The 26,527-nt window shown below is 42.7% G+C and overlaps 3 long non-coding RNA genes across 11 annotated transcripts; 1 reads left to right on the forward strand and 2 right to left on the reverse strand.

Moving 5' to 3' along the window:
* Positions 1-6,152: 6,152 nt before the first annotated feature.
* Positions 6,153-7,379, reverse strand: LOC135104982 (uncharacterized). The gene is made up of 3 exons (XR_010270659.1): positions 7,253-7,379; positions 6,761-6,872; positions 6,153-6,417 (listed from the first exon to the last, which is right to left on the reverse strand). It is a non-coding gene; the product is annotated as an uncharacterized LOC135104982 (long non-coding RNA).
* A 3,141-nt stretch (positions 7,380-10,520) lies between these two features.
* LOC135104980 (uncharacterized) lies at positions 10,521-19,757 on the forward strand. Of its 9 annotated transcripts, XR_010270654.1 has the most exons (9): positions 10,665-10,679; positions 11,112-11,198; positions 11,810-11,912; positions 12,443-12,661; positions 13,244-13,311; positions 13,738-14,093; positions 15,480-18,457; positions 19,210-19,432; positions 19,593-19,757. It is a non-coding gene; the product is annotated as an uncharacterized LOC135104980 (long non-coding RNA). The 9 variants fall into 9 exon arrangements; XR_010270657.1 differs by having other exon boundaries at positions 10,521-10,679; positions 13,244-13,959; XR_010270650.1 differs by having other exon boundaries at positions 11,810-11,916; positions 13,244-14,093.
* Positions 19,758-20,031: 274 nt separating this feature from the next.
* LOC135104981 (uncharacterized) lies at positions 20,032-23,597 on the reverse strand. The gene is made up of 3 exons (XR_010270658.1): positions 22,760-23,597; positions 21,594-21,718; positions 20,032-20,972 (listed from the first exon to the last, which is right to left on the reverse strand). It is a non-coding gene; the product is annotated as an uncharacterized LOC135104981 (long non-coding RNA).
* Positions 23,598-26,527: the final 2,930 nt, after the last annotated feature.

Raw genomic sequence — 26,527 nt, forward strand, 5'->3', positions numbered from 1 at the left:
GATTTTATTGTTTTAGTTTCTTCTTTACTATCAATTTCTTCTTTCTTGATTTTGGTCGCTGATGACTTTTTTTTGTTCATTTTCTGCTTTTATTTCTTCCTCATTCTTGTTTTTGGTCGCTGATGACTTTTTTGTTCATTTTCTGCTTTTATTTCTTCTTCATTCTTGTTTTTCGTCGCTGATGACTTTTTTGTTCATTTTCTGCTTTTATTTCTTCTTCATTCTTGTTTTTGGTCGCTGATGACTTTTTTTGTTCATTTTTGCTTTTTCTTTTCCTCCTCCTCCTTGGGTGTAAATAAAAGAAACAGGGAGTGAAAAGGGGTAGATGAAAAGTAGTATGCTTCTTAGAAATATTATAACTTTTTTTTTATTTTATTCTTTTAGTTTCTTTTTTTCAATTTCTTCATTATTAACTTTGGTCGCTGATGACTTTTTTTGTTCATTTTCTGCTTTTATTTCTTCTTCTTTCTTGATTTTGGTCGCTGATGACTTTTTTTGTTCATTTTCTGCTTTTATTTCTTCTTCATTCTTGTTTTTGGTCGCTGATGACTTTTTTTGTTCATTTTCTGCTTTCATTTCTTCTTCATTCTTGTTTTTGGTCGCTGATGACTTTTTTTGTTCATTTTCTGCTTTTATTTCTTCTTCATTCTTGTTTTTGGTCGCTGATGACTTTTTTTGTTCATTTTCTGCTTTTATTTCTTCTTCATTCTTGTTTTTGGTCGCTGATGACTTTTTTTGTTCATTTTCTGCTTTTATTTCTTCTTCAATTTCTTCTTTCTTGATTTTGGTCGCTGATGACTTTTTTTGTTCATTTTCTGCTTTTATTTCTTCTTCAATTTCTTCTTTCTTGATTTTGGTCGCTGATGACTTTTTTTGTTCATTTTCTGATTTTATTTCTTCTTCGACTTCTTCACTCTTCATTTTGGTCGCTGATGACTTTTTTTGTTCATTTTCTGCTTTTATTTCTTCTTCAATTTCTTCTTTCTTGATTTTGGTCGCTGATGACTTTTTTTGTTCATTTTCTGATTTTATTTCTTCTTCAATTTCTTCTTTCTTGATTTTGGTCGCTGATGACTTTTTTTGTTCATTTTCTGATTTTATTTCTTCAGTTTCTTCATTCTTATTTTTGGTCGCTGATGACTTTTTTTGTTCGTTTTCTTTTATTTTTTCTTCCACACACACACACACACACACACACACACACACACTTTCTCCTTTCGTCCATGTTAGAATCCACATATGCACCCGCGCACGTACTCACGCACACACAAACGCACGTAAGCAAATTAATCATGACTTTGAATATTATATAAGTTATGCCAATACATACACGCATTCATACATATGACTTCTACATGGCTATACATATATTATATACATATATTATATACATATATTATATACATATTCACACATATTTCATCATAACTTGGAACATTGTCAATATTATGATGGCCTTCTACATGGGAAAACATATAGGTACATATTCACACACATTTTATCATGACTTGGAATATTGTCATGGGTACATATTCATGCATATGTCATCATAACTTGGAATATTGTCAATGTTATGATGCCCTTCTATATGGCTATACATGTACACATTCATCAGGACACACACACACACACACACACACACACACACACACACACACACACACACACACACACACATAAATACATATTAATAGACACAGAATAATAGATCATTTAATTTATTAAATGGCGCCTCACTGATGGGCGAGATTGTGGGCGTGGCGGCGGGCGTGGTGGGCGTGACGGTGGCCAGCGTGAGCGGCGTGGGCGGTGCGGCCAGCGGCCTCCAGACAGCCCCTGACAAATGCCTCCGCGCCGGCCACCTGGGTGCGCGGGCCGCGCAGCAGCACGGTGCGAGACACCTTGTCTGTTGCTGGCGGCACTCTCACCTGCACGTCAGGGAACTCCTGCAGTAGTCTCCTGACAGTCGCGCCGGCGGGACCCACCACGTGGCACCGCTGGCGTGGCGTCACCGCCACTTGCGCCTCGATCACCTCGGCCTGCCGGAGCAAGGCCTCGAGGCGCGCCAGGGCGGCGGGAACCTTCCGGGCAGGTCCGCACAACCTGATGGTGGCGGTGCGGGTGTCTGAGGGAGGCGGCACACACACTCGCACGCCAGCGAACTCTTGGCACACTTCCCGCAGTGTGGCGCCGCGTGGGCCAACGATGTAGCGCCGCATGTGGGGCGCTACGGCGAGAGTGGCCTCCTTCTCTTCCTCCTGCCAAGAGCGGCGCACGCTGTCCAGCGCACGCTGCTGCTTGGCTCTCTCAGCCCGCTGCTTTCCTTTCTTCGCCTCGAGCTGCTGGCGTCGAGGAGACTCGATGGCGGCCTTCACCTCAGGCAGGCTAGGTGCCTTCACCTTCTTGGGCCTGTTCTTGCCGCGGCCCACCACCTCCTTGCCCTCTGAGTCCCTCTTAGGGGGGTCTGGGTCCTCAGGGGTCTCCGCCACAGTCTCCTTAGGCAGGCTAGGCTGTACCCTCACCTTCCTGGGCCTTTTCTTTTTGCAGGCAACCACCGTCCAGCCCTCCGAGTCGCCTTCTGTGGCTTCAGGAGTCTCGGGGGCCTCAGAGGCCTTAGGGGCCTCTGAGGCCTCGCCGGACACCTGCTTCACGCCCATCGCTAGGTCCTCATCTGCCTTAACCGGAGGCGCCTTCTCCACCTTCACTTTTCGCTTCTTTCTCTTACGCTTCTTCTTACTAGTGTGGGTGGGTTTTTCTTTCCCATCGTCGCTTTCGTTATTTTCTGCTTTGTTTTCCGCTTCTACTAATGCTTCATCTTCGCAGGTTTTCATTTCTTGATCTGCTACAAAGTCTTTTTCTTCGTCACTTCCGTTATCTCCGTCATCTTCCATCGTTTCCTCTGCGTGTACGATGGCGCGCGTTACTGTCTCTTCTTCAATAGTTTCTTCTTCTGTGTCTTCGATGACTTTTTCCTTAACGCTGTCGGTCTTGGCTGCTTCCCGCACTGCTGCTTTCTTCTTCCTGCGGAAGAGTCGCCGCAGCAGGTACAGGAAGCCACAGCATTTGACGGCGCGTTCTTCTTTCATGTCTTCTTCGGCGGCGCGTTCCATGTCGTCGTCCGCTGGTGCGGGCAAAATTTCTTCTGCGCTCCAGGTTTCCATTTTCATCCCTTCCTTACTACCCTCTCAAACCTCGCCCCTACCCCCTCAAATTTTGCTAATTTCTTTTACTGCAAAATAAAATTTAAGGTGTCCTCTGATTGGTGGACTGGTGCGTGATCAACTCCAAGCTCACAGCCAGGAGAGAGTCAAGGCTCACCGCTCTGAGTTATGTTCACTACATGTAATGGCATCAACTGTACATAAGAAGTGGCTGCACTAAAGCTGTTATCTACACTATACATAAGTATTTAGCAGCTTATCCTAATACAGTGACAAACGACGCGAGAGAGAGAGAGAGAGAGAGAGAGAGAGAGAGAGAGAGAGAGAGAGAGAGAGAGAGAGAGAGAGAGAGAGAGAGAGAGGGTGTGAATGACAGAAAACAGACACAATATGATAGTCTATACACCTCGTTGGAGATTCATGATTCTATTAATATGAACCAATGAATCTTTGTTTTTTTTTTTCAGAATATGAATAGCAGTTTCGAGAATATTGATATCAATATTGATATCAATATTGATATCAGAGGCTCCTGAGAAAGGTTAGGGCACGTGGGATAGATGGGTGTTAGGCTGGATAAAGTCATAGCTAAGCGACAGACGACAGAGAGTAGTAATAAACGGCTCCAAATCTGGGAGTGGGGTAATGTAATTAGTGGGGTGCCACAGGGATTAGTATTTGGGCCATTGTTGTTTTTAATATATATATCAATGACTTGGATAATGGAATTAGTAGTGATGTTAGTAAATTTGTGGATGACACGAAGATAGGTAGATTAGTTAGATCAGAATCAGATGCCATCACTTTGCAGGCAGATTTAGATAGGATGAACGAATGGACAGACAGATGGCAAATGCAATTTAACATAAAAAAATGCAATGTACTTAGCGTAGGTAGAGGAAACCTACACAGTAGTTACACAATAAACAACTCAGCTCTAGTAGGTTAAAAGTACGAAAAAGATTTAGGAGTTATAGTTAGCTCTGAACTCTGTCTAAGAAAGCAATGCATAGAGGCCAGAAACAGGGCAAATAGGGTATTAGGATTCATTTTTAGGAGTGTTAAAAGTAGAAGACCTGAAGTAATATTAAAGTTATAATTGACGCTGGTCAGACCTCATCTAGACTACGTTGTGCAGTTTTGGTCCCCATATTACAAGAAGGTTATAGATCTATTAGAATCAGTACAAAGGACATTGACTAAAAGGATACAGGGTATGAGGAGTATTCCTTACGAGGCGAGATTGAAGCTGTTAAATTTACATTCTTTAGATAGATGTAGGTTAAGAGGGGACCTGACAGAAGTCTTTAAGTGGTATAAAGGTTATAACATGGGGGACGTAAGCAAAATTCTTAGGATCAGCAACCAGGATAGAACAAGAAATAACGGGCTCAAGCTTGAAAAATTTAGGTTTAAAAAAGAGATAGGAAGAAATTGGTTCTCAAATAGAGTGGTAGATGAATGGAACGGACTCAGTAATCAAGTTGTTAGTGCTAAGACATTAGGGAGCTATAAGAGAAGATTAGGCGGATTTATGGATGGGGATGATAGGTGGAAATAGGTAGGTATATTTCATACAGGGACTGCCACGTGTAGGTCTGATGGCTTCTTGCAGCTTCCTTTATTTCTTATGTTCCTATGTTCTTATATATATATATATATATATATATATAGAGAGAGAGAGAGAGAGAGAGAGAGAGAGAGAGAGAGAGAGAGAGAGAGAGAGAGAGAGAGAGAGAGAGAGAGAGAGAGAGAGAGAGAGAGAGAGAGAGAGAATTATAGTATCATAAATGAGATAAATTACCGCTCGCAGGCCTGCGCCGTATATGAACAACGTGTGTTTTTAAGCATCCAGAGCAAAGTGGTTAAAGATAAGAGATGGTTGTACAGTAAAGATGCTTCAGAATGACTGGATTATAGTCTGTTCACTTAAGTTAGATTCCTGGAGCCTCGGTGGGTTTATAAGCTCGCAGCTGATTGGCTGATGTTGCATTTCTTGCTGTCTTCTACCACTATTTTCATGTTAACTGCTCTCCTGATCTTGCTAACTGCATGCCTCTCCTCCTCCAACGGCCTCACTGCACAACACTTTCTTCTTTCTCTCACCCCTATTCTGTCCACCTCTCTAATGCAAGAGTTAACTAGTATTCCCAATTATTCATCTCTTTCTCTGGTAAACTCTGGAACTCCCTGCCTGCTTCTGTATTTCCATCTTCCTATGACTTGAATTCCTTCAAGAGGGAGGTTTCAAAACACTTATCCTGTAATTTTTGTCTTCTGCTTTCAGCTCTGGGGACGTCACTTCAGTGGCGTGGCCTTCTCTTTTTTTCAATTATTATATTTTTGTTGCTCTTTACCGGTGCCCCTCCTACATGAAAAAAAGAAAACACTTCACACCTTTTCTTTCACTCTACATTATTTTTTTATTTCTTATTTAAACTGATTTACATATGAATATGAAGAATAAAAATAAATAAATAAATAAAAACAATAAATCCCCCCCAAAAAAAAGTGGACCGGGTAAAAAAAAAAAATCCAGGCCTTGTCCTGAGCTGCTGCGACGGTGTGCGGGAACGGATTAATCCATTTTTACTTTGATTCCTGTGGGGAAAATAGTTTTGATTTCTGAACATTTCCGAGTTAGAACAGCTTTCATAGACGAATTAAGTTAAAAAACCAAGGTTCCACTGTACATGTGTTTCGAAGCTTTAGGTAATGGAAAATAACAATTACATGTGTTTTGTTGAGGTAAGTAATAGAAAAGTAACAATTACATGTTTTGAAGCTTTAGGTAATGGAAAATAACAATTACATGTGTTTTGTTGAGGTAAATCATAGAAAAATAACAATTACATGTTTTGAAGCTTTAGGTAATGGAAAATAACAATTACATGTTTTGAAGCTTTAGGTAATGGAAAATAACAATTACATGTGTTTTGCTAGTGTAGGTAATAGAAAAATAAAAAGTGAATGCATTCTAAGCGTTTCAGCGAATTCTCCTCGCCCCAAACCAATCTGGTATAATCTGGAATATAACAATCAATAACAACTACAAGTGTTTTAGTGCATTTCAAACCCACCACACACTCCCTTGAGCTGACACGACCTGTGACCTCAGCTGACCTACCTTGCCTGCGAGGGTGGTCAGCAGGGGTGTAGCGCGGGTTGAGTACTGTGGGCAAAACAAAGCTGATGATGCCGTCTGTCTCAACCCTCAACTCCATCACCAGACGAAGGGTGACCTTGGCCCTCGTTCCTGCAGCAGAAGCGGGCGGGGTGAGAGAGGGTGAGGTATGGGTGGGTCAGGGCGAGGCAGCATAAGGTAGGGTGAGGAAGCTAAGGTATGGGTGGAGCAAGGTGAGGAAGGCTGAGGTAGGTTGGCAGCAACCTTTATAATGCTATTTTCCTCATACCTACAATGTTTTTAGATATTTCTGTAGACAGGGTGAGGTAACGGTGAGGCAAGGAGAGGTACGGGTGACAGTAACTTCTCTCTTTCTCTCTCTCAAACACACACACACACACACACACACACACACACACACACACACACCACCACCACCACCACCACAACCACAACCACCACCACAACCACGAACCCGCAGGAAAGTTGCCGAGGTTAAGCGTGAGAATGTCGCTTGAGTCAGGGTCTTCTCGTGTCATGAGGGCAGTCTTCCCCTCTTTCAAAGCCTCCTTGTACACCTTCTCTGCCTGTGTGAGGAAAGGGAACCAGTGTGTAGGGCTTACAGCAGGAAAATGAGTTAGTGGTGGAAGCTGTCAGGCCTACACGTGGCAGTCTCTCCCTGTGGGCAATGTCAAGTACCTACCCAGTTTATAATTATTTTCTTGTGAGTCTACTCATATATACGCTAATGGTAAACACTTTGCCTTCGTTAGATATAAAAAAAAAAAGTCTCAATGTTAAAAAAAAATAGGAGGAAATAAGGCACACACACATTTAGCACAGGCGCCGCTGCAAAACGTTCAAAGCAGCAAAAATGGCAGGTTGATATATTGATATAAAAAAAAATGATAGCATGTTAAATATTATTAAAAAACACTAAAAATAGCATAGGGGATAAGCCTAATACCTTGTTCTTCTCCAAGCAGTGAGTCACAATGGTTCTGCCGTCCAGCTGCGCCTCACAGTGGTACACAGCTGCGCCCTCCTCCACAGGCAGCACCGCCCGCACCTATAAGAGAGAGAGAGAGGCGCCAGGCAGGGGAGGAAAGAATGAAGTAAAGAAAGAAAGGACAAAACACACGCCTCTTTTTTCTTCTTTTTTCATGTTTAACTCCTTCTCCTCCTTTTCCTTCTGCGTTAGCAAAGGAAATTATCAAATAAGGAAAGGAGGAATGAAATGTGAAGAAAGAGGGGAGGAAGCAGACTCTCCTTATTACCGAACGCCATTATTCTTCCTACTTTCATGTTTATCTGCTCCTTCTCCTTATTAGTGAAAAGAATGATTAAATAAGAAAAGAGAGGAGGAAGGAAAGTTAAGGTTCTAGCTATGAAATGCATATGATTGTTCCCCCTCCTCCTCCTCTTCATTAATGTTGTACTAGTGAAATTAATGCATATATAAGGACTGCGCCAGATAAGAAAATTACGAAGTAAAGAAATTCAAATTAAAAAAGGAAAGATGCTGGCCTTGTTTTCCTTTTTGGTTTATTGCTTCTTTGTGTTTATTTTCTTCTCTTTTTTCCTCCTCCTCGTGCGATAAACTAATACCACTTTTTTTTTCCGAGAGAGAGAGAGAGAGAGAGAGAGAGAGAGAGAGAGAGAGAGAGAGAGAGAGAGAGAGATGGGGGAGAGGTGCGGAGTACTGTGAAACACTCCTGCTTCCCAAAGGCTCCAGAGGTAAAGGTAAAGTATCAAAAATATAAAAATAGATAGTATACACTACAAAAATATAATTAAATAAATAAATACAGATATTGTACACCTTATTGTAAAAATATCCTACAGTCTGGGACCAAACGTAGGATATTCATTGAGTATTTCCCTGAGAGTGGCTGAGTCTATGAAATGGTCAATGAGGCTATACAAGTCATGTTGACCTCGCAGCCTAAATTTACCAATGAGAGGACATTCCGTGACATAATGACGCAGAGTGTGTCCCCTTGGTGCAGCACACAGCACACAGCACACGCCAGGAGAAGCACTGACTTTCCAAAAGTATTTATAGCCTAATTTGAGCCTCATTGCCACCCTGTCGTGTGATGCAGTGTGTCTCCCATAGGTGTAAGCGCAGCTCTGGGAGACACGTACATAGAGAAGACTACTGCCTATGGAAACAAAGCTCCAACTGATCACTAATGCTACTATGTACAACTGATCACTAATGCTACTATGTACAACTGATCACTAATGCTACTATGTACAACTGATCACTAATGCTACTATGTACAACTGATCACTAATGCTACTATGTACAACTGATCACTAATGCTACTATGTACAACTGATCACTAATGCTACTATGTACAACTGATCACTAATGCTACTATGTACAACTGATCACTAATGCTACTATGTACAACTGATCACTAATGCTACTATGTACAAAGTCCTTAATGCTACTCTTAATATAGCCCAGAGTGTACTCAGCGCCAGGGTCCACTGTGTCGTCCTGAAAAGCACATTGAGCAAGGCGGTCTGCCTTATCATTAAGCGGGATACCCACATGAAAGGGTATCCAGGTGAAGTGAACCGTGGCACCAGCACCTTCTAGGGTGTGGATGAGATCAAGACATTTATTAACTAGATCACAGTCCATGGGGGAGGTAGACTGGAGAGCACACAGTGCAGCCTGACTGTCAACAAAGAAGAATATATCCTTACGGAAAGGCGCCACAATATGGAGCGCCTCCAGAACAGCATACAGTTCTGCCCTAGTGGAGGACATGTGTGCAGGGAGCCGCCTGGAAACCTCAGTGTCAGTGTGGTGATTGGCAGAAATGTAGTCGCGGATGAACAGCCCACATCCGGACCTGCTGCCATTGACTGAACCATCACAATAAACATGAATAGCCTGAACGTGGGGGTACTTGGACAATTTAGTCATGAACATGTCTTGCAGCACATGAGGAGGCCAGTCCCTCTTGCGCTGATGCAGTGAGTGAATATCAACACTGACACGGTGAGGGTTGGAGCGGTGACATAACAACGTTAATACAGGCCTCGGCTATACCTACACTTGTAAGAACTCCCAAGATCTTCCTGAGGTATGGAGTTGTAGGAGTCCGTGGATCACGATACAGGGGGTCAGTGATCCCTTCAGAGAGTCGGAGCCCGTGCATAGCATCCGACCAACATTACGACAAGTAATTTCCTATATCCTACACATAATACTCGGCAGGTGCAGTTCAGCTCTGAGGACCTCAGTCCTTGCAGTCCTGGGGCATCCCAAAATTATTCTCATGGCTTCATTCTGAACAAGCTCCAGGGGGACAGAGCTGGGTGGCACTAAACTGTATTAAAATAGGAGCTGCGTAGTCAATGATGGACCGTACGACAGATATATAGAACATCCTTAGAACTGGAATGCCAGTCCCCAGGCCCCTGTTTGCTAACAGCCGAAGTGGCACTAGCCGTGGCAGACAGAGGTCTCGAACATAGTGTACAGAGTGGAGTGACTTCCTGAAACTCAGCTGTACACCCAGGTACTTGTGTGTATGAACTCCAGGGATGGGAACATTATTTACAGTGGGCGGTCGAGAGACCTTCCCTTTGGCTTGAAATTTGGTTTTACATTCATTAATTACAAGTCCCATTTGAACACACAATGCTGCTAGTTGTGACAGAGCTGACTGGAGAGTCCTGGATGTGGGGCATTGGAGGAGCATGTCGTCAGCATAGATGAGGACCTGGGTGCCCTGTGGGAAGGAACAACGCGCAATTTTGTCCATTAAAGCATTGAAAAGCATTGGACTAAGGACTCCACCCTGTGGTGTTCCAAGCTCAAAGACTTCCTCAGAGGAGACTGCACCTTGAAACCAAACCTGTGCTGTTCTGTTGTACAAATAGTCCCTGATCCATCCTAAATATCTACCTTTGACACCTTTGAAAATGAATTCATAATAATGTTACACCAGGGGTATTGGTGCGGGTGGCAGCACTGTGGGAGGTGGTAGCACTGGGAGAGGCGGGAACAGAGAGAGAGCGTAGACGCGTGGCCGGAGAGGAAGCCAGCGTGTGCCTGCCTGTTGAGTGCCTGACGTGCCCTGGGAGACTTGTGGTGCCCCTGTGAACTTGTAAAGCAGTGTACTTGCGGAGGATTTGTCAATAAACTTAGGAAATAGTGCCCGTGTTTTTCCCTTGTGGCCTGGCCTCGTGTGTGTGTGTGTGTGTGTGTGTGTGCACGCGCGCCTTGTCCCGGCGTTCAGAGTGTGACTCCGCTGCTCTACCTATACCCGTGTGGATAACACGCCCGCCCGGAGTGAGGGATGGGCGCAACAATAACATCTTTGTTGGCCCTGTCGAAGGCACCCTTAAGATCAACGAAAGCTCTGCAGGTAGCATCCTTATTTATAAATCACCCAACAAAACAATGACTTGTGGAATGACTTTTTAGGAAGCCATGTACATTGCCAGAGAGTATATGGCCCACCTTATATATATAAGCCTGTTCAATATTACCCGTTCCATCATCTTACACAGCTCTGTTATTAATATATAGTCCGAGTTGGCCACCCTCTTTCCGCTGCTGTAAAAAATATCTATGCCTAGTAAATGGAGTCATTACTAAAAGGACTGGAATTTTGTATCACAGATGAATATGTAAGAGAAAAAAGATGATTTAGGCTCAAAGCAAAGTCATGAAATAGCTATAAACCTAATATTTCTTTACTTATTAATAGCATTCATAATTTTTAATGGCTAAAAAAGAAAATTTCTAAGTTTAAAAGGGAGATTTAATATATAGACGAAAACAGTACCCTTTGCAGGACGGTTATATGAACTGGCAGCCATTGTTGATGTTTGCATTGCTTCCTGGGGCCGGGAGAATTCCACGATTACAGCTCAAATAGAAGGTAATTACTGTCCCTGAGTATGTGTGAAGTGAGAGATGAATTATACCTTATAGGCTAGTGGAGAATTATAATATTATAAGAAACATGCCTTGGATATGAGAAAAGTCCAATTATAGAGGTTCCTTCAGTACCTTCGTCAGTTCCGGAATGTTTAATTGTATTTTATTTATTGTATTGTTGGAGGTGACTTGAAGGGCGCGGCGTAGTAGTGGAGTGACAGGCAAGGGCATTTCAAGAACTATTGTACAGCACAGACGTATATTTCACCATCAGAGGACAGGACACAGTTACCTTAAGCCTCGGAAGTCCCCACAGAACACCCTAAGCTTGATATAGCTGTCACAACGAAAAGGAAAGAAACATAAGTGTGAATAAGAATACATAACACCATTCAGCAAGGACTCCCAGCACCACCCCACAACGCTCAGACCAACACCACCCACACGCCACCACACCCACACGCCACCACACCCACCTCCCTGTTGCCGTGACGCATTATTTAGCGCCTTGCTAACAGTCATCTTCCCCAAGTGGTTTAGTAATTTTAGATGCAAGGAAAGAAAAGGCAGGAAGATGATTATTGTTATTTTTTATTTTTATTTTCTTTGCAGGAGTGAGTGAGGCAGGATGAGTCTGATGGGTGCTTAGGCTGAGAGTCACGCCGCAGGGTCAGTGAGGGGTACGGCCGGCAGTATGGTGACTCCTACGGCGGCGGTAGGTACAGCTAAGGTGGTCATGTAAAAAAATCAAATAACCAGCAAAGGAAAGTAGAATAATTGCTTAAAAACTCAATAAATATGGTGAAAAGTAATGAGAGTTTTGGGAATAAGGTGGTAATCCTTGCCTAGTAATTTCCAGACACTGACTGCTTGTTTCTGGGCAGAGTGTGATGCCTTATCAAGTTGTTACCTACAGAATGAAGGGACCGCCACTGAGACTAATGAACAGAATTAATCTTAACCTAACGCAAACATAAAAAACACTAGTGCTGTTTCATCATTATCCAAAAAATAATCAAATAACCAGCAAGAAAAAAAAAAAAGGCTTAAAATCAACAAAATAAGACAAAAAAGTAAAGAAAATTCATAAAAGACAACAGGAGACAATTTCTTTATGTTCAATGATTCAAAACTTCCCAAACCTTTTATTTATTATTATTATTATTATTATTATTATTATTATTATTATTATTATTATTATTATTATTATTATTATTAAGTCATTAAAAACCTCCTCCTTTTCAGGTCATCACAGGAGTACTCATGTGACAGGAGCAGCAGTTGGGGGGCGGTCACAGGGGAGGGGGCTGATGGCGAAACCATGGGAGGGGGAGATGGTGCCGGGGAGTGGCAGGGTGGCCGGCCTTATGCTGCAGGGGACGGCCACTGCTCCGGACATCATGGCGTATGGATAACCTGGAGTCCGAAGTGGCACTTAATATTCTCAATGCTGTGGTGACTAATGTAAGTCTGGAGGGGGAGTGGGGGGTGGCCTAGAGTGTGTTATGTAAGTGTGTGTGTGTGGGGGGCAGTCAGTGTTAGGGTGTTGAGCAGTGTGGGTGTGGAGGTGGTGGTGTGTTGGGTGTTGGTGCCTTGGAGTGTGTTGCATAAAGGTTGGGGGCTAAGCTTGGTCTTTGTAGGTGATGTTATGGTAATTGTGGGTCTGTTTGATGATCTTATTTAAGTATCAAGGTATATTTTTTTATTCATTGATATTCTGTCTATTTCTTTATTTTTTTATTTAGTTTTATTTATTTATTTATTTATTCTTTTTTTCATTTTCACAACTTTAAGGAAGAATTGAATGTTTTCTTGGTTTTTCTCAACAAACAACGAGTCAGAATGAAAATGGCATTGCATCACGATATATCCTGTTCATTATTACTTTTCAAACCATATCTTTGCATCAGCCTAAATGTTTCTGGTTTTCTTTCCTCTTGTGCATCTGTTTCCTTCTTTCCCTCTCCTCTCAGCTAACAGAGGTCGTCTTGCATAGGCTGGGTCAGGTTCCTTGGGTGTGTGGGTTGTAACTCTGTCTCCTCACAGAAAGAAGAGGCACAGTGGTCAAGACAGGGACTGGGAAGGCAGACAGAAGAGGAGGATGGACTGGATGAGTAACAGCAGTACTAGTAGAAGTAGTAGTAGTGATAGTTTGATCATAGTAGAGATAGCAGTAAAATATCTAGTTGTATTATTAGAAGTAGTAGCAATAGTAGAAGTAATACCAATAGTAGAAGTAGCTTGGTCAAAGTAGTAATGGTAATAGTAGTGATAGCAGGATGTTATTTAACTGTATAAAAGAAAGATTAAATCCATATATAAAACTTATTGGGAGGACCAGTAGCAGCAGCAGTAGTAGTATTAGGAACACCGTGGTCATAATAACAGAAGTAGAACCATAACAATTCACTATATAAAACAAAAAGCACCAAACTAATATAGCATCAACAACAACAGCAACAGTAGCAGTAGTAGTAGTAGTAATAGTAGCAGCAGTAGTAGTAGTAGTAACAACACTAACTCCAACACTTTACCAACAGGACGACCAGTACTATGGGTCTGGCTGCGGCATCCTACCCACCCCCCGGATGCCCCCATGCTAACTGCCCTGGCGCGACCCTAACATTGGCCCTGCACACTCCTGGGGTGTGGTGGGGGGCTTTGTACCAGGGCGGCCGGGGCGGGGGCGGGGTAGAGCAACAGGACTGGGGTACAAGATGAAGAAAACGTTGCCGGCTAAGAAGAAAATAGGAGCTAAGGAGGTTAAGACAAGTGGTGGTGGTGGTGGTGGTGCTGGTGGTGTGAAACCGAGGATAAGACTGTATCATCAGTCTGATGATATTTTGAATATCAATTATTTAACTTCTGCAACACCTGAGGACAAGACAGGAGCCAGGTAGGATGGTCATAGGATGCCAGATAGATGTGGTGAAGGATGTTTTGTCTGGGAAGGATAATGAGGAAATGAAATTGAGGACAAGACAGGAGCCAGGCAGGAGGGTCATAGGATGCCAGTTGGATGTGGTGAAGGATGTTTTGTCTGGGAAGGATAATGAGGAAGTGAAATTGAGTTGCTAATCTGTAGATAAAATGATAAAAGATGAATAAGTGAAATGGAAAAAAAAAAAAGAAATGTGTTTTGGAATATATAGAACAGTGGGGTTAGTGTGTGTGTGTGTGTGTGTGTGCTGGGGGGATGTATCTTTGTTAATTAGAAAGAATATAAGAGATGAATATAATGGTGGGATATATAGCAATTTTTTTTAGTTCAGAAGAAATAAGTTTGGTTTGAGTTTATATATGAATGGAAAAAAGGCTAGAAGAGAGAGAGAGAGAGAGATTTATAATGAACTGGAATGTAAAGCAGTACAAAGCTGTAAAAGAAAGGGATTGTTGTTTAGTTTAGATTAATTTGTGTAAAGTAGAGAAAAAAAATAATGTGTTTTGAGTTGATGTATCAGTGTAACCTAGAAAATGGAGGAGAAATTATTGTTTCTTTAAATTTTATGTCGTAAACTAGAAAATATAAATAGTTTTTTTTCATTCTATAGATCATTATAAATGTGAAAAATTATAGTGGTGTTTTTTTTATATATATATATATATATATATATATATATATATATATATATATATATATATATATATATATATATATATATATATATATATATATATATATATATATATATATATATATATATATATATATATATATATATATATATATATATATATATATATATATATATTTTATTTTTTTTTTTTTATTCCATTGTAAACAAAAAAAAATATAGAAGTAATGTGTTAGATTTTTTGCTTTGGTACATTAATTTCACAGTTAATCAGTTTATACTTCCTGTTGTCATCCTTGTCCTGTTCAGGGTGTGAGTGGGCCAAGACCTGCCACAACTCTTCTGCTTGTATGGCAAAAGAAAATAGCAGTTTTTACTCTTGATTTCCACCCCAAGATATTAGTCACTGTATTTGCTGAGAATATTCACCCCAAAAGTTAAAAATATTAGTCGCTGTATTTGTTGAGGTGTGTGTGTGTGTGTGTGTGTGTGTGTGTGTGTGTGTGTGTGTGTGTGTGTGTGTGTGTGTGTGTGTGTGTGTGTGTGTGTGTGTGTGTGTGTGTGTGTGTGGCGCGCGCACGCACACACACACACACACACACACACACACACACACACACACACACACACACACACACACACACACACACACACACCTGTCACTTGTCACCTGTGTGTGTCTAATGCACCTGTGTGTTTTGTTCCAGCTCCTCCCAGAATGAGCCCACACCTGCACCTGAGGACACACCCACACCTGCACCCAAGCCTTCACCCACCCCCAGCACCCACTCCAGCATCCAGCACAGCCCAGGGGAAGGCCCAGGGCAGGCAGCCAAGGGCCGAGGCAGGGGCAGGGGTGTGGCGTGGGGGAGGAGAGTGTGAAGTGTGTGGGTTAGGTTTGTATGTGGTACTTTGTCTGGGCTGCTCCATATGTGGGAGAGCTCGGTTGGTGTAGAGATGGATAGATAGATGTGTGTGTGTGTGTGTGTGTGTGTGTGTGTGTGTGTGTGTGTGTGTGTGTGTGTGTGTGTGTGTGTGTGTGTGTGTGTGAGGGATTTGTACTTCATTCAAGCATCTTTTATTTTTACTACTGCTACTATCTTGTTCACTACTGGAAGATTAGTACTAAGATGTGATTCTTGTTATTTTTAAGGGTATTATTCCAATGTTTTTTGTATGATTGCATCTCATTCCTGTTGTACTTTGAGAGAGAGAGAGAGAGAGAGAGAGAGAGAGAGAGAGAGAGAGAGAGAGAGAGAGAGAGAGAGAGAGAGAACAGGCCCCATTGCACAAACTAATGATAAAAAAAACTCACAACCATTCCAAAAAGTATAAATATGTTAGTTTTGTTAGTAGATTTTGCAAGAAAGGAAATTTGAAATACAGGAGTGTGTGGGAGAGGCAAAGGATATGTAGGACGGCAGATTAGTGTGTGAAGGATGTGTAGGAGAGGCTGAGGATATCCTGTACACTGTGTCAGGATGGTTAAGGGTGATTTGGAAGGAAGGTAGTGTGTGAAGGATGCATTAGGTAGGATGTGTAGTAGTGGGTACAATGTGTTAAGAATGATATGTATGTTACAGGAGATAAGGATGTGTATTTTCACCACAAGTATGTGTAGAGATTGGTGTTAACACAGCAGGAAGGTTTGATGAAGCTGGACCATCATTCCTTGTGTTGTCTTAATAAATGTATGCAAACTGACTGTAAACTCTCTCTCCTTCTAGTGTATTTATCAGCTTTTGGGGTCAAGATGTCACTTTATTTATTTATTTATTTTTTATTGTTATTTTGTTTGTCTTTTTTTTTTTTCTTTGTGTTGGACAGTTTACGAGTCAGTTCCAGTTTTTGTGACGGTGGATGTGGTTTCTTTCTGTGATGCTTGTCCTTGCCATGCCTTCCTTCCCAGTGACTACCATGTGTAGGCCTGATGGCTCCTTGCAGCTTCCCTTTTGTACATCCTTATGTTACTCCACACTCAGTTTCTCCATGTGTTGACTGTTTTTCTTTTTTTGTGTCTTCCTCCACTTATAAATAACACTCAAACTCACACACACACACTTCAGGTATTCTCAGATATTCAGCATTCATTCTTATCTTGCCTTCCTTCACCTACTCACAGCATCTCCAGGTCTTCACACTCAGCATTCCCCCTCATCTTTCACTCCACACAGTATCCTTCACTCCACACAGCCTGCCCCCTCATCCTTCACTCAGCCTCTTCCCTCATCTTTCACTCAGCTTCCCTCCTCATCTCTCAGTCCACACAGCCTGCCCCCTCATCCTTCACTCCACACAGCCTGCCTCCTTATCCCTCAGTCAGCCTCTTCCCTCATCTTTCACTCAGCTTCCCTCCTCATCTCTCACTGCACACAGCCTGCCCCCTCATCCTTCACTCCTCCACACAGCATCCCTCATCTCTAACACCATCCAAGCCTTACACATCCACACCTACATCTACATCTCACACCTGCAGCATCCCTGGAATCACATCAGTGCCCCCAGGTGACAGGTGAGCTCTAATTCTATCCTCCATTCTGTTTTTCGTCACCACCACCATCACCACCACCACCAATATTTAGGACCTAAATATGCTAATTATACTGTTTGTCCTGCGTATTTTTAATTGTGGAGTAGGGAAGTGGAAGAATAATTGATTTAATATTAAGAGCTAAAGTAAGAATGTAAGAAAAATAAGGTCTAGTGCAAGAAACTAATAGGCCTATGTGCGGTGGTCCATATTTCAAACATGCCTGCGTATTTCCACCTATCATCCCTGTCCATAAATTCGTATAATCTCTTAAAACTACCTAATGACTCAGCGCTAACAACCTGGTTCGTTTGTCTCCACCGTGTGGATTAATATATTCCTTAACTATCTCGTTGTATTAAACTGCTTGTAATGGTTGACGTATTCTGGTCTGTATCCTTCATTTGTATCTTGTTTGTATTTTTGTATTCTTAAGCACTTCATCTCAAAATAATGGCAAAGATAGTTAGTCTTTGCCATGCGGATAAAATATTTCCTCAAACTACCTCGTTAAATTAATCTGCTTGTAATTGTTGATGTATTCTGGTTTGTGTTCTCCATTTGTATCTTGTTCGTATTGTTAAGCTCTTTGTTCTTTCACCAGGACTGTTAACAAATGCCACAGGTGATTGGTCAGGTTCTCATGGGTGTTCTCATTAATGACGCAGGATCCTCACCAAACCATCACTGAGTCATGATAGTGCCATTATCACTTCGTTGACTTTCACTACAGGCTGTAAAACTATCACCCAAGGAAACACACTTGTAAATCCCTAACAGTTTGTACTATACCCTGCTAAAACATTCGTAAAACCACGATAACTTCCAGTAAATCAAAGGAAATTGCCACTAAACCATGAAAATACCCTTGCAAAACTCGTCACCTCACTAATCATAATTTCAATCACTAAAGTCACGAAAACATCCTTGGAAAACCAAATAACTTTAGCTCGGGTTTGTTAAAAGTAGTGGAGGTATTTTCTTTTCTTCCCTTTTGTTGCCTCAGCCCGGTGTCCCTCTGATGTGAAAAAAAAAAAAAAACAAGACATTGAAGCGTTCGAGATAGCGAAAAAGTTACGAAGCTTCAGCAGACGTGAACTAACGCCTGACTCTAGCCGCGTCGCTCTCTCTACCTCCGTCCGCCGCCCAGGTAAGGTCAGTGTTGTTTTGTGATTATTCTGTTTGCTAGTGGATAATGGTGTGTTCTTGGTGGCGGTGGTTGTGTTGTGTTGTGGTGGGCTTGATGTATCTGCAAGAGCTGGGTGAGGGCGAGGAAAGGTGAAAATGAAAGTATAATGAATCCAGCTTTATTGGTGCTCCGTGTTTGATGTTCCTGTCCCTCATTTGTCGCGTTGACAGTCGACAGGTGCGTGACAATCTCCTAGCGTCATACTGTAACGCTCTGCTGATTCAGGACATGTCAGGTCTCTCCGGGGTTGAAGTGGCAGCAGCAGGAACATGAACACCCAACACTGAGTACAAAGTTATCCTGTGTTCAGTGTAATTACCTTCAGATCATTCACTTTCCCTCGCCCTCCTTGCCCTGCTCTTCAGTGACATGACACTCCCACGACACACGGAGCCACTACCAGGTGACCTGTAATCTTTTAACGAGGTGTAATATTTTAATGGTGTAATCTTTTAACTTGTAACGGCTCGTTTATTGTAATGAGCATTTGGAGTTATAGAAAGCCCAATATTGAGGTGTTTGTATTGGTCCTTATGTAACTGATTGGTATTCAGGCGTCTTGCATTTTCGTCATTTTGGATTTAGGTTAGCGTAAATATTTTTGTACAAATGTGTCGAGTGACGACCTAGTTTGTTTGCGTCGCTTAATTGAAGTCTCTACTGTCTGTACTCATTGATTTATTTACTAATTGATTGTGCTAAGAGTATTTACTGTTAGGTCATCCCAGCCACGTGCCGCCACCTCGCTCCGCTGCTTCACAAGGCGCTCCACGCGTGCCACAGCCAGCCGGCGCTCCCTATTGGCGGCCTGAAGACCCACGCACCCCAGCAACAAGGTGAAGGCTGTGCTCTGGCAGGTCGCTCCAGCTTGCCATCATAGGTGCTAGCCTGCCCTGAGCGCCCTCCTCTCTGCCTGTGACGCGCCGGGGGTGTCTGGCTGGGTGAGTGGCTCAATTCAAATATTGTTTCAATTGAACGTTGTTCTCGGTTAAGAACTTTTTTAAATCGTTTAATTCTGATGTTTGGTTATCAAATAGTAAAAATCCGTCTTTTTAAATTCGTTTGTTTCCAGTTCAAATCCACCTCGTCTGTCCTGCACAGATGAGTGGTGACGCTGCAGTGACCTCGCAGACTGGCGGCGGCACTCCCCTGCAATACGTCCCCTGCATTGCTGTAACAAAGCAGCCGTGTGAGCGACTCGTGGGCTGGCGCGCCGCCGGTTAATGATGTACGAGAGGCTCCCAAATATATATTATTTTTAGTTAATTTTTTTTTAAATAAAAAAAATAGTTTTTAATATAAAAAAAATATGTATAGTTTTTATTTAATAAAAACTAAGTTTGCTCATATCTGAAAATGGTCGTGGTGTTTCTCCGGAGAGTCTTCGAGGTATTTTGTAAGCGAAACGAGTAACTGCACGTTTTGAGTAAAAATGGTTTTGTTGAAAAGTTTAAGCTTCCACACTCTGGCACTCGCCAACCTCTCTATCCACTCCCCACAGCTGGCATCGTATTCACATCCAGGAAAGGGAAACGAACACTATTATTGTATTTTGTATATATGCATAACGAACAATATTGCATTTTATATATATATATGCATAAAGATAATTATTGCATAATATATCTATAATTTAACACAATTATAGCCTCCTATCTACATAATGTACAGGCCCCCTATGCAGGGTGAGAGGAACTAAGGGGGGCGGGGATGGACGCGAAAACCAAGATGCCTTGATGTTGATGGGTTTATCGCAGGCGATGAGGTGAAGCAGAGGCAGCAACAGGGCGGAGGCGAGGCCAGCTCCGGCAACACCGCCCTTGAGATCCCACGGGGTGTTGGCCGCAAAAGAAAAAACCTGATAAGAAACCTCTGCAAACGGATTGGGGATGCAAAGGGATTGGGGATATGTTCTGCAAAGGAACATTTGAGATGCCTAAAGGAAACCTCTGCAAAGGGATTGGGGATATGTTCTGCAAAAGAACATTTGAGATACCAAAAGGAAACCTCTGCAAAGGGATTGGGGATGTGCTCTGCAAAGGAACATTTGAGATGCCTAAAGGAAACAAACGCTGAGCAAACAGCCTAAACCTCTGAACTAAATACCCAAACACCACCCATATCCCCTGCCACCACCCTCCTACTTTCCCTCCCTTTCATTTCCTTTTTCCTTTTTCTCCTTCCCTTCCATTTTCTTGCCCTTCCTCCCCCCAACTGCCATACTCACCTCCCCTCCCCTCCCCTTTCCAGTGCTCCCATCTACCCTTACACCTTGTACTCTCCTCTCCCTTCCCATCCCCAAGACTCGCTCTTATACTCCTCCAGCAGTGTCTCCTCCTCCAGGCTCCCGCAGGTCCTGTAGGGCAGCTTCTTGGGGCGGTCCGGGTCAGGACACGCCCCTGATGATGATGGTGGGGGGGTCCCGATTGCGGCCAGCCAGCACGCGGGATAAGTCCAGCTCAAGACGACCTGCGCTGGGGCCTGCGTCAGGAGAGGAGAAGGGTGAGGGGAAGGCGTGTGTGAGGGTGTATGGGAAAGGAAGGTGTGTGTGAGGGGGTATGGGAGGAAGGAAAATGAGTAAACTAAATGAAAGGAAACTTTATTAATGTGATGCAATTATGAAGTAAAAGGAGGAGAGAAGTTGATGAGATGATGATGAGAGGAAGAGATGGAATGAGGGGAGACTGAGAATAGCGACACAAATGAGGACTCAGCGTGACCGATGAGATGAAACAAGGAGAGGGACAAAAGAGGAAGAAAGACTTAAATATGACTGATAAGGAGAGGTATGAAAGAGAGAAAAAAAATAGACGAAAGGAGGTGATTGGATGAGAAATGAGAGAAAGGAAACGATAGACGAAGGGAGATAGAAATGAGAAACATGAAAAAGGAAAAGAAAAAAATAGGCTAAAAGGCTGAAATGAGAAACAAATGAACGAGGGAAAAGTAAAATATAAAAGAATGAATTATCGGAATATATAAAAAAAGGAATATTGAAAGAAGATAATCAAAGAAAACTGACCAATAAACGAACTGAAGGACTGACTAAAGAAAACAAAAATCTCTTATTCCCTCCCTCCACTACCCCACCCACTCACTCACCCATGAAGTGCACCACGAAGGTCACGCACTGCTGGTCACTGGACAAGGTCACCGTCTGGAGATCAGCTGCTAGGAACCACTTGGACGCCCCTAACACCTCGCGCATGTCCATCATGAAGGTAGGCCTGGAGGAGGAGGAGGAGGAAAAGGTAAATGAAAGGGAATAAGGTGGAAGAGGAAGAAGGTGAAGAAAGGAGGGAGAAAAATATGGGAGATGAGAAAAGGTGACATTTTTTATCTATCTATCCATCTATTTATCTATACATCTATCTATCTATCTGTGTCTCCCACCTTATCTAGCTTATCTATCTATACATCTATCTATCTATCTATCTGTCTACCACCTTACCTAGCTAACATCAGTATTGCTGTAACTCTCTCTCTCTCTCTCTCTCTCTCTCTCTCTCTCTCTCTCTCTCTCTCTCTCTCTCTCTCTCTCTCTCTCTCTCTTTAATCCTTCTTTCTCTCTTTTCCTTTCACTCTTTTCCTCATTTCCTTCCTTCTCTCTATGAAGTATGGATTCCACGTGTAACCCGCCGTACACACCTGGACTGGAAGAATTTCACATCTGCGTCCACACCTACAGGGTTTACGTACACGGACCAATTGTGCTGCCGCGTCTGGACACGTGCACAGACTCAATGCGTACATGATTGTTTCGTCAAAACCACTGGGTAGAGAAGGTCGAACGTTGCATTCAACTTATTTTACTAAGTCGATCCAACCTGAGAACAATTACCTAACTAACACAACATCACAGAGCATAACACCACAAATTCAAAGTATCCAAACTCATACAATGCTAAATGTTCAGCCATCAAACTAGAAAGTTCACAAAAATTATCTAACCTAAACAAATATTCACTTACAATATTGACCAAGCAGCGGTAAATAGCCCACAGTCCTGGGCACATCACACAGGCATGGTACACAGCTTCCCCGCAAGCTCAGCGCCTGGCACAACGTGTTAACACACACACACACACACACACACACACGCAGCAGACCACCCACAGCTGCGAACAACAATCAAACAAATTTTCACGGAACGGCTGGAGCAATACCAAACACGTATCCGCATCTGCCGTATGGAACAAAACAATACAACCTACAAATCACGTGTCTGTATTGCACCTGTACACAAAGCTCCACTTTACATGACATACCAAGGAACAGCAGGGAACCAGCATGGGCCATGTCACACGGCCGCCACACCACACTCACCCTGGCGGAAGCAGCCACTACAGACAACTGACCTGCGTGGCGGCTGCTGGGTGCTGGCTGCTGGCGCCGGGGTGAAGTAAGAAACAAACAAAACGCGACATGCGCACTGCAAACAGTAATATCAACAAAAAGTAATCAAAAGTAAGTAACAATAATACACAAACTAAATTTCGTGATATTTTTACGAAACAGTGATCAAACACGTACACGCACATACGTACACATAAACGTACGTATTTTGTTTCATTGAATAAGAAAATAAAATAAATAGCTGGATAAATGGATAATATGAAGGATAACAAACACTGAATGAAAGTACAAGGAAATAAGAAAAAAAAAATGCGAGGATAAGAAAGTGGAAACATGAACGTAAATTTGAGGTGATAGAGAGGGAAGTGAATTGTGAAAGGCGACATGAATAAGGTGACGAAGTTCAATAAAGGAGGTAACAAGAGAGGTAACAGAAAATTAAAGAAAAGATAAATAACAAAAAAAGAAGAGAAAAAAATGGTTAAAATAGAAACAAAACATAACAAAAATATAATCGAAAAATAACAAAGACATCCCCCTTAATAAAAGAAAGAAAGAAAGAGAGTAAAAAAAAGTTATCAAAGCACAGAAAAAAAAGAAAAAAAAAGAAAAACTCGTGAAAACAAGCAAGGCGTTCCACTCACCACTTTTCTGTTGTTCCTGCCGGGGTGTTTCAAGTTCACCTCCATGAAAGTCTCCCCAACTGACGCTGTGTGTGTGTGTGTGTGTGTGTGTGTGTGTGTGTGGAAGGTGAAGGGATGCGTTGTTATTATTGCTATTGTTCTTTATATCGTTGTTGCTGTTGTTGCTTCTTCTGCTGCTGCTACTAATACAATAATAATAATAATAATAATAATAATAATAATAATAATAATAATAATTCTCTCTCTCTCTCTCTCTCGTTTTATCTCCTCTTTTCGTCTTCCTTCTTCTCTTTCTACTACTAGCACTACTACTACTACTACTACTACTACTACTACTACTACTACCACCACCACTACACAAATACAATTGTAAGTATTGCTTAATACCACCACTATCACCACCACTACTACCACTACTAATACTGCTGCTGCTGCTGCTGCTGCTGCTGCTGGCACCTCTCTGCTAATAGTGCTAATACCACAACCACTTCCCCTCTCTCCTATTGCCACAGATTTCAGAGCGCTAGGCAGGCATTCCGACTCTCTCTCTCTCTCTCTCTCTCTCTCTCTCTCTCTCTCTCTCTCTCTCTCTCTCTCTCTCTCTCTCTCTCTCTCTCTGTGTGTGTATTTAGTATTCGCATTTTCTTCTATATTGTTTTAAGTCTTCCTTCTTGTTATTCTTATTCTCCTCCTCCTTTTCCTTCTCTTATTTGATTACACACTTTTCTATTTCTTTCGTAATTTTCCTTCTCCTCCTCCTCCTTCTCTTCCCCATTCCCTTCCTCTTCCTGTTCCTCCTCTTCTTCTTCCCTTCTCTTGTTCCATCTCTTCTCCCTTTCCTCCATAGTTAATTCTTTTCGATGCTTTTTCTTATCTTTCTTCCTTCCCTCCTTCCTTATTTCCTTCCTTCCTTCCTTCCTTCTTTTATTACTTCCTTTCTTTCTTTCTTTCTTTCTTTCTTCCTTTCTCTCCGGCGAAATTTAACCTCATTGTTGCAGCGCTAAAGTCAGTACTCTCTCTCTCTCTCTCTCTCTCTCTCTCTCTCTCTCTGCGCTTCATCTCCATAGAAATCACCGTTAAGTGCGAACATAAAGATTTGGGGAATTAAAACACAATTAAGTAAGACTCGGGAATCTTCTTATCTTAACTTTTCACTTAATCCCCAAATGAGAGAGAGAGAGAGAGAGAGAGAGAGAGAGAGAGAGAGAGAGAGAGAGAGAGAGAGAGAGAGAGAGAGAGAGAGAGAGAGAGAGAGATTAGCAAACGAATTAACTTATATACAAACAGACAGACAGACAGACAGGCAGACAAACAGAAAGACAAAGGACAGGTGATGAACAGGAAGGAAAGAAAAATAGAAAGGAAGAAACAATTAAGAGAACAAGAAGAGAAGACATATAAAAAAACAAAAAAAAAAAAAAAACAGACAAGCAAAGGAAAAACCTGAGAGACATGTACACACCGAATGACAGACAGACAACCAGACACACAGACAGATTAAGACTTCCTGCATAAATGAATAACACACGACAAAATAAACCAAATAAAGAAGGTAAACTATCGCACTTCAGGATGGAAATTAAAGAAAAGCTCTCTCTCTCTCTCTCTCTCTCTCTCTCTCTCTCTCTCTCTCTCTCTCTCTCTCTCTCTCTCTCTCTCTCTCTCTCTTTTGTACACCAATCAATACATAGTTAAAGAGAATGTTACAAAATATTTTTACATATAATGTATCACTTTACAGGCTAAAGGGAACATTTTTAGTGTTTCCTATCTAAAAGCCTAACTCTAAATGTTACTAACAATTGTTACTCTGGTGCTTATGGCAACCAGACGTTCACACATTCCTTGAATTGCTGCAGATTCATTTCACTGAAGTCTATCTGTGCAGCAATTAATGTGTTCCATAGTTTACCATAATGATGGACGTACTGGCGTTGATGGTGCCAAGTACGGCAGCGACACTGAAATAATTCAGCAGGCATTAAAGTGACAGCCCGGGTGGTCACTTGTGCCCGCCGCAGGGGCTGGCGGAGAGCTTGGAGATGCGGGATTCGCTGTTGCTGTATTTTGTACATCACAGCGAGGCCCGCTACGTCCCTGCGATGTTGAAGGGAGTGGAGCTTTGGCTTATTTCTGCCTCCACTGTCCTTTATGAGCCTCACTGCCCGAGCCTGTACCCTGTCCAGGAGGGAAAGATGCCTGCTCGCCGCTCCTCCCCAAGCAAGGCACGAGTACTCCAGGGAGGAACGAACTTGAGCCTTGTACAAGATCTCCAGGCCTTTGTCGTCAAGGAGCCTCCTGAGTGACGCCAGCTTACCCGAGGCCTCCCTGGCTAGACGCTCTATGTGGGGCCTGAAGGTCAGCGCGGAGTCATATGTGACCCCCAGTACATCCATCTCGTCTTGCCGCCGTATAGCTTGCCCCTCAAGGCTGAGTTGGAGGGGCGTCCTCGACCTTGAGATGATTGACATCTGTGTTTTGTTTGGGGCAAATTTTACTTGCCACTTGCTGCCCCACGACACAATGCGGTTCAGGGTGACGTTCATGTGGTCGGCCGTGTCAGTCTCCTCCCCTGGCCTGTAGCTCTGAGCCAGCGTGAGGTCATCAGCATAATCTCTTACACTGGGGATTAAGTGCAGGAGGTCGTTTATGTAGATGTTCCAGAGCAGGAGGCCTAGAAAGCTTCCCTGAGGAACACCTGATCTTACTGCATGCTGTTCAGACTCCTGGCCATCAATGACCACTTTGAGATTCTTCTCTCTCAAGTAATTACCAAACAGCAACAAGAGGGGCCCATCCACACCTGCTGCACAGAGCTTTGCAAGGAGACCTGCATGCCACACCTTGTCAAAGGCCCCTTCGATGTCAAGGGCAACAACTGCAGTGGCCTTCCCTGCGTCCAGAGCAGCACTCCACTCCGAGGTGAGCAGCAGGTGCAGGTCAGCGGCCGATCTGCCCGGCCTGAACCCAAACTGCCGGCCACACAGTAGGTGGTGCTTCTCAAGGTGCTCTGTGACTCTTGAGGCCACTATGGAC

This window comes from Scylla paramamosain, chromosome 11 (assembly GCF_035594125.1).
Source record: "Scylla paramamosain isolate STU-SP2022 chromosome 11, ASM3559412v1, whole genome shotgun sequence".
In the NCBI taxonomy this organism is placed as follows: Eukaryota; Metazoa; Arthropoda; class Malacostraca; order Decapoda; family Portunidae; genus Scylla; species Scylla paramamosain.